This window comes from Oncorhynchus mykiss, chromosome 16 (assembly GCF_013265735.2).
Source record: "Oncorhynchus mykiss isolate Arlee chromosome 16, USDA_OmykA_1.1, whole genome shotgun sequence".
NCBI lineage: Eukaryota > Metazoa > Chordata > Actinopteri > Salmoniformes > Salmonidae > Oncorhynchus > Oncorhynchus mykiss.
In genome coordinates, this window is record NC_048580.1 from 70,908,700 (window position 1) to 70,920,969 (window position 12,270).

The following is a 12,270-nucleotide window of genomic DNA, read 5'->3' on the forward strand; positions in this document are numbered from 1 at the left end:
GAGTTTATTCAGTTCGAGACCCAAATGAAAAATGTACTGTCCTCGGATGACCGAAATTAAGAAGAAATAGCTTGTGACTCAAAATGTTTACTGATATCGCGCTGCCCACCTCTCACATACTCAGGCCCACTTTGGGTCCCAAAACATAGCTTAAGAAACCCTGTTGCTAGACAATTGAAGGAGTCCATATCGATTCCAATATTAGTAAATAACATCTGTTTTGTGACGTGATTTTGCAAGACAGAGATATGGGTTAAATGAATGAGACATGTTTGATATAAATACGTGTGGCGGTGTTCTTACCTGAAACATACTTGGCATCTACAGGCGCTGTGGCTTAGTTGGTTAAAGCGCCTGTCTAGTAAACAGGAGATCCTGAGATCGAATCTCAGCAGAGCCTTTTCAAACATTGGTGGAGAGTGTTCTGCTTTTCTCAACCAATGAGTCTTGAGAATTTGGAGTGATGAGAGGAGAAAAGACGTGAGGAGGATGCAATTGAGATATTCCAATTTCACGGAAAAAGGGAACTTTTTCAAAGAATTACAACGTACCAACTATCTCAAGTTCAACTGGTTCTTCAGTTGATTCATTTCGAGTGCTAAATGAAGAGTTCAGCCAGCTTGTACAGGTCTCTGTCAGAACATGAGTAGGCTTTACAAGCAATCTTTGGTAGCTCGCTGTGATCGTATAGTGTTTAGTACTCTGCGTTGTGGCCGCAGGAACCCCGGTCTGAATCCGGGTCACGGCAAAGAATTGCCATTTCAAAAGGGTTGTATTTTGAATGAGTTGAAACCTCCTGTGTGAGCTAAGAAACTCAATAACTCTTCCATTTGACAAAGTCCCCATCTCATGGTAGGTTAATTACTTACATTAACTGATTCATCTGCTTTTTCTTAGGTTTTTACCATTTTTAATCTCGAGATCCAACTGAGAAATGTAGTTTCCCCGAAACGACCAAAATGATGAAGAAATCGTGTATGATTCTGAATGTTTACTCATATCTCGCGATATTCCCACTTTGGGTCCCAAACCATAGTTTAAGAATCCATGTCAGAGTATCTTGAGTTTATTCAGTTCGAGACCCAAATGAAAAATGTACTGTCCTCGGATGACCGAAATTAAGAAGAAATAGCTTGTGACTCAAAATGTTTACTGATATCGCGCTGCCCACCTCTCACATACTCAGGCCCACTTTGGGTCCCAAAACATAGCTTAAGAAACCCTGTTGCTAGACAATTGAAGGAGTCCATATCGATTCCAATATTAGTAAATAACATCTGTTTTGTGACGTGATTTTGCAAGACAGAGATATGGGTTAAATGAATGAGACATGTTTGATATAAATACGTGTGGCGGTGTTCTTACCTGGAACATACTTGGCATCTACAGGCGCTGTGGCTTAGTTGGTTAAAGCGCCTGTCTAGTAAACAGGAGATCCTGAGTTCGAATCTCAGCAGAGCCTTTTCAAACATTGGTGGAGAGTGTTCTGCTTTTCTCAACCAATGAGTCTTGAGAATTTGGAGTGATAAGAGGAGAAAAGACGTGAGGAGGATGCAATTGAGATATTCCAATTTCACGGAAAAAGGGAACTTTTTCAAAGAATTACAACGTACCAACTATCTCAAGTTCAACTGGTTCTTCAGTTGATTCATTTCGAGTGCTAAATGAAGAGTTCAGCCAGCTTGTACAGGTCTCTGTCAGAGCATGAGTAGGCTTTACAAGCAATCTTTGGTAGCTCGCTGTGATCGTATAGTGTTTAGTACTCTGCGTTGTGGCCGCAGGAACCCCGGTCTGAATCCGGGTCACGGCAAAGAATTGCCATTTCAAAAGGGTTGTATTTTGAATGAGTTGAAACCTCCTGTGTGAGCTAAGAAACTCAATAACTCTTCCATTTGACAAAGTCTCCATCTCATGGTAGGTTAATTACTTACATTAACTGATTCATCTGCTTTTTCTTAGGTTTTTACCATTTTTAATCTCGAGATCCAACTGAGAAATGTAGTTTCCCCGAAACGACCAAAATGATGAAGAAATCGTGTATGATTCTGAATGTTTACCCATATCTCGCGATATTCCCACTTTGGGTCCCAAACCATAGTTTAAGAATCCATGTCAGAGTATCTTGAGTTTATTCAGTTCGAGACCCAAATGAAAAATGTACTGTCCTCGGATGACCGAAATTAAGAAGAAATAGCTTGTGACTCAAAATGTTTACTGATATCGCGCTGCCCACCTCTCACATACTCAGGCCCACTTTGGGTCCCAAAACATAGCTTAAGAAACCCTGTTGCTAGACAATTGAAGGAGTCCATATCGATTCCAATATTAGTAAATAACATCTGTTTTGTGACGTGATTTTGCAAGACAGAGATATGGGTTAAATGAATGAGACATGTTTGATATAAATACGTGTGGCGGTGTTCTTACCTGAAACATACTTGGCATCTACAGGCGCTGTGGCTTAGTTGGTTAAAGCGCCTGTCTAGTAAACAGGAGATCCTGAGATCGAATCTCAGCAGAGCCTTTTCAAACATTGGTGGAGAGTGTTCTGCTTTTCTCAACCAATGAGTCTTGAGAATTTGGAGTGATGAGAGGAGAAAAGACGTGAGGAGGATGCAATTGAGATATTCCAATTTCACGGAAAAAGGGAACTTTTTCAAAGAATTACAACGTACCAACTATCTCAAGTTCAACTGGTTCTTCAGTTGATTCATTTCGAGTGCTAAATGAAGAGTTCAGCCAGCTTGTACAGGTCTCTGTCAGAGCATGAGTAGGCTTTACAAGCAATCTTTGGTAGCTCGCTGTGATCGTATAGTGTTTAGTACTCTGCGTTGTGGCCGCAGGAACCCCGGTCTGAATCCGGGTCACGGCAAAGAATTGCCATTTCAAAAGGGTTGTATTTTGAATGAGTTGAAACCTCCTGTGTGAGCTAAGAAACTCAATAACTCTTCCATTTGACAAAGTCTCCATCTCATGGTAGGTTAATTACTTACATTAACTGATTCATCTGCTTTTTCTTAGGTTTTTACCATTTTTAATCTCGAGATCCAACTGAGAAATGTAGTTTCCCCGAAACGACCAAAATGATGAAGAAATCGTGTATGATTCTGAATGTTTACTCATATCTCGCGATATTCCCACTTTGGGTCCCAAACCATAGTTTAAGAATCCATGTCAGAGTATCTTGAGTTTATTCAGTTCGAGACCCAAATGAAAAATGTACTGTCCTCGGATGACCGAAATTAAGAAGAAATAGCTTGTGACTCAAAATGTTTACTGATATCGCGCTGCCCACCTCTCACATACTCAGGCCCACTTTGGGTCCCAAAACATAGCTTAAGAAACCCTGTTGCTAGACAATTGAAGGAGTCCATATCGATTCCAATATTAGTAAATAACATCTGTTTTGTGACGTGATTTTGCAAGACAGAGATATGGGTTAAATGAATGAGACATGTTTGATATAAATACGTGTGGCGGTGTTCTTACCTGAAACATACTTGGCATCTACAGGCGCTGTGGCTTAGTTGGTTAAAGCGCCTGTCTAGTAAACAGGAGATCCTGAGATCGAATCTCAGCAGAGCCTTTTCAAACATTGGTGGAGAGTGTTCTGCTTTTCTCAACCAATGAGTCTTGAGAATTTGGAGTGATGAGAGGAGAAAAGACGTGAGGAGGATGCAATTGAGATATTCCAATTTCACGGAAAAAGGGAACTTTTTCAAAGAATTACAACGTACCAACTATCTCAAGTTCAACTGGTTCTTCAGTTGATTCATTTCGAGTGCTAAATGAAGAGTTCAGCCAGCTTGTACAGGTCTCTGTCAGAGCATGAGTAGGCTTTACAAGCAATCTTTGGTAGCTCGCTGTGATCGTATAGTGTTTAGTACTCTGCGTTGTGGCCGCAGGAACCCCGGTCTGAATCCGGGTCACGGCAAAGAATTGCCATTTCAAAAGGGTTGTATTTTGAATGAGTTGAAACCTCCTGTGTGAGCTAAGAAACTCAATAACTCTTCCATTTGACAAAGTCCCCATCTCATGGTAGGTTAATTACTTACATTAACTGATTCATCTGCTTTTTCTTAGGTTTTTACCATTTTTAATCTCGAGATCCAACTGAGAAATGTAGTTTCCCCGAAACGACCAAAATGATGAAGAAATCGTGTATGATTCTGAATGTTTACTCATATCTCGCGATATTCCCACTTTGGGTCCCAAACCATAGTTTAAGAATCCATGTCAGAGTATCTTGAGTTTATTCAGTTCGAGACCCAAATGAAAAATGTACTGTCCTCGGATGACCGAAATTAAGAAGAAATAGCTTGTGACTCAAAATGTTTACTGATATCGCGCTGCCCACCTCTCACATACTCAGGCCCACTTTGGGTCCCAAAACATAGCTTAAGAAACCCTGTTGCTAGACAATTGAAGGAGTCCATATCGATTCCAATATTAGTAAATAACATCTGTTTTGTGACGTGATTTTGCAAGACAGAGATATGGGTTAAATGAATGAGACATGTTTGATATAAATACGTGTGGCGGTGTTCTTACCTGGAACATACTTGGCATCTACAGGCGCTGTGGCTTAGTTGGTTAAAGCGCCTGTCTAGTAAACAGGAGATCCTGAGTTCGAATCTCAGCAGAGCCTTTTCAAACATTGGTGGAGAGTGTTCTGCTTTTCTCAACCAATGAGTCTTGAGAATTTGGAGTGATAAGAGGAGAAAAGACGTGAGGAGGATGCAATTGAGATATTCCAATTTCACGTAAAAAGGGAACTTTTTCAAAGAATTACAACGTACCAACTATCTCAAGTTCAACTGGTTCTTCAGTTGATTCATTTCGAGTGCTAAATGAAGAGTTCAGCCAGCTTGTACAGGTCTCTGTCAGAACATGAGTAGGCTTTACAAGCAATCTTTGGTAGCTCGCTGTGATCGTATAGTGTTTAGTACTCTGCGTTGTGGCCGCAGGAACCCCGGTCTGAATCCGGGTCACGGCAAAGAATTGCCATTTCAAAAGGGTTGTATTTTGAATGAGTTGAAACCTCCTGTGTGAGCTAAGAAACTCAATAACTCTTCCATTTGACAAAGTCCCCATCTCATGGTAGGTTAATTACTTACATTAACTGATTCATCTGCTTTTTCTTAGGTTTTTACCATTTTTAATCTCGAGATCCAACTGAGAAATGTAGTTTCCCCGAAACGACCAAAATGATGAAGAAATCGTGTATGATTCTGAATGTTTACTCATATCTCGCGATATTCCCACTTTGGGTCCCAAACCATAGTTTAAGAATCCATGTCAGAGTATCTTGAGTTTATTCAGTTCGAGACCCAAATGAAAAATGTACTGTCCTCGGATGACCGAAATTAAGAAGAAATAGCTTGTGACTCAAAATGTTTACTGATATCGCGCTGCCCACCTCTCACATACTCAGGCCCACTTTGGGTCCCAAAACATAGCTTAAGAAACCCTGTTGCTAGACAATTGAAGGAGTCCATATCGATTCCAATATTAGTAAATAACATCTGTTTTGTGACGTGATTTTGCAAGACAGAGATATGGGTTAAATGAATGAGACATGTTTGATATAAATACGTGTGGCGGTGTTCTTACCTGGAACATACTTGGCATCTACAGGCGCTGTGGCTTAGTTGGTTAAAGCGCCTGTCTAGTAAACAGGAGATCCTGAGTTCGAATCTCAGCAGAGCCTTTTCAAACATTGGTGGAGAGTGTTCTGCTTTTCTCAACCAATGAGTCTTGAGAATTTGGAGTGATAAGAGGAGAAAAGACGTGAGGAGGATGCAATTGAGATATTCCAATTTCACGGAAAAAGGGAACTTTTTCAAAGAATTACAACGTACCAACTATCTCAAGTTCAACTGGTTCTTCAGTTGATTCATTTCGAGTGCTAAATGAAGAGTTCAGCCAGCTTGTACAGGTCTCTGTCAGAGCATGAGTAGGCTTTACAAGCAATCTTTGGTAGCTCGCTGTGATCGTATAGTGTTTAGTACTCTGCGTTGTGGCCGCAGGAACCCCGGTCTGAATCCGGGTCACGGCAAAGAATTGCCATTTCAAAAGGGTTGTATTTTGAATGAGTTGAAACCTCCTGTGTGAGCTAAGAAACTCAATAACTCTTCCATTTGACAAAGTCTCCATCTCATGGTAGGTTAATTACTTACATTAACTGATTCATCTGCTTTTTCTTAGGTTTTTACCATTTTTAATCTCGAGATCCAACTGAGAAATGTAGTTTCCCCGAAACGACCAAAATGATGAAGAAATCGTGTATGATTCTGAATGTTTACTCATATCTCGCGATATTCCCACTTTGGGTCCCAAACCATAGTTTAAGAATCCATGTCAGAGTATCTTGAGTTTATTCAGTTCGAGACCCAAATGAAAAATGTACTGTCCTCGGATGACCGAAATTAAGAAGAAATAGCTTGTGACTCAAAATGTTTACTGATATCGCGCTGCCCACCTCTCACATACTCAGGCCCACTTTGGGTCCCAAAACATAGCTTAAGAAACCCTGTTGCTAGACAATTGAAGGAGTCCATATCGATTCCAATATTAGTAAATAACATCTGTTTTGTGACGTGATTTTGCAAGACAGAGATATGGGTTAAATGAATGAGACATGTTTGATATAAATACGTGTGGCGGTGTTCTTACCTGGAACATACTTGGCATCTACAGGCGCTGTGGCTTAGTTGGTTAAAGCGCCTGTCTAGTAAACAGGAGATCCTGAGTTCGAATCTCAGCAGAGCCTTTTCAAACATTGGTGGAGAGTGTTCTGCTTTTCTCAACCAATGAGTCTTGAGAATTTGGAGTGATAAGAGGAGAAAAGACGTGAGGAGGATGCAATTGAGATATTCCAATTTCACGGAAAAAGGGAACTTTTTCAAAGAATTACAACGTACCAACTATCTCAAGTTCAACTGGTTCTTCAGTTGATTCATTTCGAGTGCTAAATGAAGAGTTCAGCCAGCTTGTACAGGTCTCTGTCAGAGCATGAGTAGGCTTTACAAGCAATCTTTGGTAGCTCGCTGTGATCGTATAGTGTTTAGTACTCTGCGTTGTGGCCGCAGGAACCCCGGTCTGAATCCGGGTCACGGCAAAGAATTGCCATTTCAAAAGGGTTGTATTTTGAATGAGTTGAAACCTCCTGTGTGAGCTAAGAAACTCAATAACTCTTCCATTTGACAAAGTCTCCATCTCATGGTAGGTTAATTACTTACATTAACTGATTCATCTGCTTTTTCTTAGGTTTTTACCATTTTTAATCTCGAGATCCAACTGAGAAATGTAGTTTCCCCGAAACGACCAAAATGATGAAGAAATCGTGTATGATTCTGAATGTTTACCCATATCTCGCGATATTCCCACTTTGGGTCCCAAACCATAGTTTAAGAATCCATGTCAGAGTATCTTGAGTTTATTCAGTTCGAGACCCAAATGAAAAATGTACTGTCCTCGGATGACCGAAATTAAGAAGAAATAGCTTGTGACTCAAAATGTTTACTGATATCGCGCTGCCCACCTCTCACATACTCAGGCCCACTTTGGGTCCCAAAACATAGCTTAAGAAACCCTGTTGCTAGACAATTGAAGGAGTCCATATCGATTCCAATATTAGTAAATAACATCTGTTTTGTGACGTGATTTTGCAAGACAGAGATATGGGTTAAATGAATGAGACATGTTTGATATAAATACGTGTGGCGGTGTTCTTACCTGAAACATACTTGGCATCTACAGGCGCTGTGGCTTAGTTGGTTAAAGCGCCTGTCTAGTAAACAGGAGATCCTGAGATCGAATCTCAGCAGAGCCTTTTCAAACATTGGTGGAGAGTGTTCTGCTTTTCTCAACCAATGAGTCTTGAGAATTTGGAGTGATGAGAGGAGAAAAGACGTGAGGAGGATGCAATTGAGATATTCCAATTTCACGGAAAAAGGGAACTTTTTCAAAGAATTACAACGTACCAACTATCTCAAGTTCAACTGGTTCTTCAGTTGATTCATTTCGAGTGCTAAATGAAGAGTTCAGCCAGCTTGTACAGGTCTCTGTCAGAGCATGAGTAGGCTTTACAAGCAATCTTTGGTAGCTCGCTGTGATCGTATAGTGTTTAGTACTCTGCGTTGTGGCCGCAGGAACCCCGGTCTGAATCCGGGTCACGGCAAAGAATTGCCATTTCAAAAGGGTTGTATTTTGAATGAGTTGAAACCTCCTGTGTGAGCTAAGAAACTCAATAACTCTTCCATTTGACAAAGTCTCCATCTCATGGTAGGTTAATTACTTACATTAACTGATTCATCTGCTTTTTCTTAGGTTTTTACCATTTTTAATCTCGAGATCCAACTGAGAAATGTAGTTTCCCCGAAACGACCAAAATGATGAAGAAATCGTGTATGATTCTGAATGTTTACTCATATCTCGCGATATTCCCACTTTGGGTCCCAAACCATAGTTTAAGAATCCATGTCAGAGTATCTTGAGTTTATTCAGTTCGAGACCCAAATGAAAAATGTACTGTCCTCGGATGACCGAAATTAAGAAGAAATAGCTTGTGACTCAAAATGTTTACTGATATCGCGCTGCCCACCTCTCACATACTCAGGCCCACTTTGGGTCCCAAAACATAGCTTAAGAAACCCTGTTGCTAGACAATTGAAGGAGTCCATATCGATTCCAATATTAGTAAATAACATCTGTTTTGTGACGTGATTTTGCAAGACAGAGATATGGGTTAAATGAATGAGACATGTTTGATATAAATACGTGTGGCGGTGTTCTTACCTGAAACATACTTGGCATCTACAGGCGCTGTGGCTTAGTTGGTTAAAGCGCCTGTCTAGTAAACAGGAGATCCTGAGATCGAATCTCAGCAGAGCCTTTTCAAACATTGGTGGAGAGTGTTCTGCTTTTCTCAACCAATGAGTCTTGAGAATTTGGAGTGATGAGAGGAGAAAAGACGTGAGGAGGATGCAATTGAGATATTCCAATTTCACGGAAAAAGGGAACTTTTTCAAAGAATTACAACGTACCAACTATCTCAAGTTCAACTGGTTCTTCAGTTGATTCATTTCGAGTGCTAAATGAAGAGTTCAGCCAGCTTGTACAGGTCTCTGTCAGAGCATGAGTAGGCTTTACAAGCAATCTTTGGTAGCTCGCTGTGATCGTATAGTGTTTAGTACTCTGCGTTGTGGCCGCAGGAACCCCGGTCTGAATCCGGGTCACGGCAAAGAATTGCCATTTCAAAAGGGTTGTATTTTGAATGAGTTGAAACCTCCTGTGTGAGCTAAGAAACTCAATAACTCTTCCATTTGACAAAGTCTCCATCTCATGGTAGGTTAATTACTTACATTAACTGATTCATCTGCTTTTTCTTAGGTTTTTACCATTTTTAATCTCGAGATCCAACTGAGAAATGTAGTTTCCCCGAAACGACCAAAATGATGAAGAAATCGTGTATGATTCTGAATGTTTACTCATATCTCGCGATATTCCCACTTTGGGTCCCAAACCATAGTTTAAGAATCCATGTCAGAGTATCTTGAGTTTATTCAGTTCGAGACCCAAATGAAAAATGTACTGTCCTCGGATGACCGAAATTAAGAAGAAATAGCTTGTGACTCAAAATGTTTACTGATATCGCGCTGCCCACCTCTCACATACTCAGGCCCACTTTGGGTCCCAAAACATAGTTTAAGAAACCCTGTTGCTAGACAATTGAAGGAGTCCATATCGATTCCAATATTAGTAAATAACATCTGTTTTGTGACGTGATTTTGCAAGACAGAGATATGGGTTAAATGAATGAGACATGTTTGATATAAATACGTGTGGCGGTGTTCTTACCTGGAACATACTTGGCATCTACAGGCGCTGTGGCTTAGTTGGTTAAAGCGCCTGTCTAGTAAACAGGAGATCCTGAGTTCGAATCTCAGCAGAGCCTTTTCAAAAATTGGTGGAGAGTGTTCTGCTTTTCTCAACCAATGAGTCTTGAGAATTTGGAGTGATGAGAGGAGAAAAGACGTGAGGAGGCTGCAATTGAGATATTCCAATTTCACGGAAAAAGGGAACTTTTTCAAAGAATTACAACGTACCAACTGTCTCAAGTTCAGCTGGTTCTTCAGTTGATTCATTTCGAGTGCTAAATGAAGAGTTCAGCCAGCTTGTACAGGTCTCTGTCAGAACATGAGTAGGCTTTACAAGCAATCTTTGGTAGCTCGCTGTGATCGTATAGTGTTTAGTACTCTGCGTTGTGGCCGCAGGAACCCCGGTCTGAATCCGGGTCACGGCAAAGAATTGCTATTTCAAAAGGGTTGTATTTTGAATGAGTTGAAACCTCCTGTGTGAGCTAAGAAACTCAATAACTCTTCCATTTGACAAAGTCCCCATCTCATGGTAGGTTAATTACTTACATTAACTGATTCATCTGCTTTTTCTTAGGTTTTTACCATTTTTAATCTCGAGATCCAACTGAGAAATGTAGTTTCCCCGAAACGACCAAAATGATGAAGAAATCGTGTATGATTCTGAATGTTTACTCATATCTCGCGATATTCCCACTTTGGGTCCCAAACCATAGTTTAAGAATCCATGTCAGAGTATCTTGAGTTTATTCAGTTCGAGACCCAAATGAAAAATGTACTGTCCTCGGATGACCGAAATTAAGAAGAAATAGCTTGTGACTCAAAATGTTTACTGATATCGCGCTGCCCACCTCTCACATACTCAGGCCCACTTTGGGTCCCAAAACATAGCTTAAGAAACCCTGTTGCTAGACAATTGAAGGAGTCCATATCGATTCCAATATTAGTAAATAACATCTGTTTTGTGACGTGATTTTGCAAGACAGAGATATGGGTTAAATGAATGAGACATGTTTGATATAAATACGTGTGGCGGTGTTCTTACCTGGAACATACTTGGCATCTACAGGCGCTGTGGCTTAGTTGGTTAAAGCGCCTGTCTAGTAAACAGGAGATCCTGAGTTCGAATCTCAGCAGAGCCTTTTCAAACATTGGTGGAGAGTGTTCTGCTTTTCTCAACCAATGAGTCTTGAGAATTTGGAGTGATAAGAGGAGAAAAGACGTGAGGAGGATGCAATTGAGATATTCCAATTTCACGTAAAAAGGGAACTTTTTCAAAGAATTACAACGTACCAACTATCTCAAGTTCAACTGGTTCTTCAGTTGATTCATTTCGAGTGCTAAATGAAGAGTTCAGCCAGCTTGTACAGGTCTCTGTCAGAGCATGAGTAGGCTTTACAAGCAATCTTTGGTAGCTCGCTGTGATCGTATAGTGTTTAGTACTCTGCGTTGTGGCCGCAGGAACCCCGGTCTGAATCCGGGTCACGGCAAAGAATTGCCATTTCAAAAGGGTTGTATTTTGAATGAGTTGAAACCTCCTGTGTGAGCTAAGAAACTCAATAACTCTTCCATTTGACAAAGTCTCCATCTCATGGTAGGTTAATTACTTACATTAACTGATTCATCTGCTTTTTCTTAGGTTTTTACCATTTTTAATCTCGAGATCCAACTGAGAAATGTAGTTTCCCCGAAACGACCAAAATGATGAAGAAATCGTGTATGATTCTGAATGTTTACTCATATCTCGCGATATTCCCACTTTGGGTCCCAAACCATAGTTTAAGAATCCATGTCAGAGTATCTTGAGTTTATTCAGTTCGAGACCCAAATGAAAAATGTACTGTCCTCGGATGACCGAAATTAAGAAGAAATAGCTTGTGACTCAAAATGTTTACTGATATCGCGCTGCCCACCTCTCACATACTCAGGCCCACTTTGGGTCCCAAAACATAGCTTAAGAAACCCTGTTGCTAGACAATTGAAGGAGTCCATATCGATTCCAATATTAGTAAATAACATCTGTTTTGTGACGTGATTTTGCAAGACAGAGATATGGGTTAAATGAATGAGACATGTTTGATATAAATACGTGTGGCGGTGTTCTTACCTGAAACATACTTGGCATCTACAGGCGCTGTGGCTTAGTTGGTTAAAGCGCCTGTCTAGTAAACAGGAGATCCTGAGATCGAATCTCAGCAGAGCCTTTTCAAACATTGGTGGAGAGTGTTCTGCTTTTCTCAACCAATGAGTCTTGAGAATTTGGAGTGATGAGAGGAGAAAAGACGTGAGGAGGATGCAATTGAGATATTCCAATTTCACGGAAAAAGGGAACTTTTTCAAAGAATTACAACGTACCAACTATCTCAAGTTCAACTGGTTCTTCAGTTGATTC

The 12,270-nt window shown here is 40.5% G+C and overlaps 6 non-coding genes across 6 annotated transcripts; all 6 read left to right on the forward strand.

Moving 5' to 3' along the window:
* The first annotated feature begins 1,388 nt into the window (after positions 1 to 1,388).
* On the forward strand, positions 1,389 to 1,462 carry trnat-agu. Its single transcript has one exon. It is a non-coding gene; the product is annotated as a tRNA-Thr (tRNA).
* A 3,112-nt stretch (positions 1,463 to 4,574) lies between these two features.
* Positions 4,575 to 4,648, forward strand: trnat-agu. Its single transcript has one exon. It is a non-coding gene; the product is annotated as a tRNA-Thr (tRNA).
* A 988-nt stretch (positions 4,649 to 5,636) lies between these two features.
* Positions 5,637 to 5,710, forward strand: trnat-agu. The gene has a single exon. It is a non-coding gene; the product is annotated as a tRNA-Thr (tRNA).
* Positions 5,711 to 6,698: 988 nt separating this feature from the next.
* On the forward strand, positions 6,699 to 6,772 carry trnat-agu. Its single transcript has one exon. It is a non-coding gene; the product is annotated as a tRNA-Thr (tRNA).
* Positions 6,773 to 9,884: 3,112 nt separating this feature from the next.
* Positions 9,885 to 9,958, forward strand: trnat-agu. Its single transcript has one exon. It is a non-coding gene; the product is annotated as a tRNA-Thr (tRNA).
* A 988-nt stretch (positions 9,959 to 10,946) lies between these two features.
* On the forward strand, positions 10,947 to 11,020 carry trnat-agu. The gene has a single exon. It is a non-coding gene; the product is annotated as a tRNA-Thr (tRNA).
* The last annotated feature ends 1,250 nt before the right edge of the window (positions 11,021 to 12,270 follow it).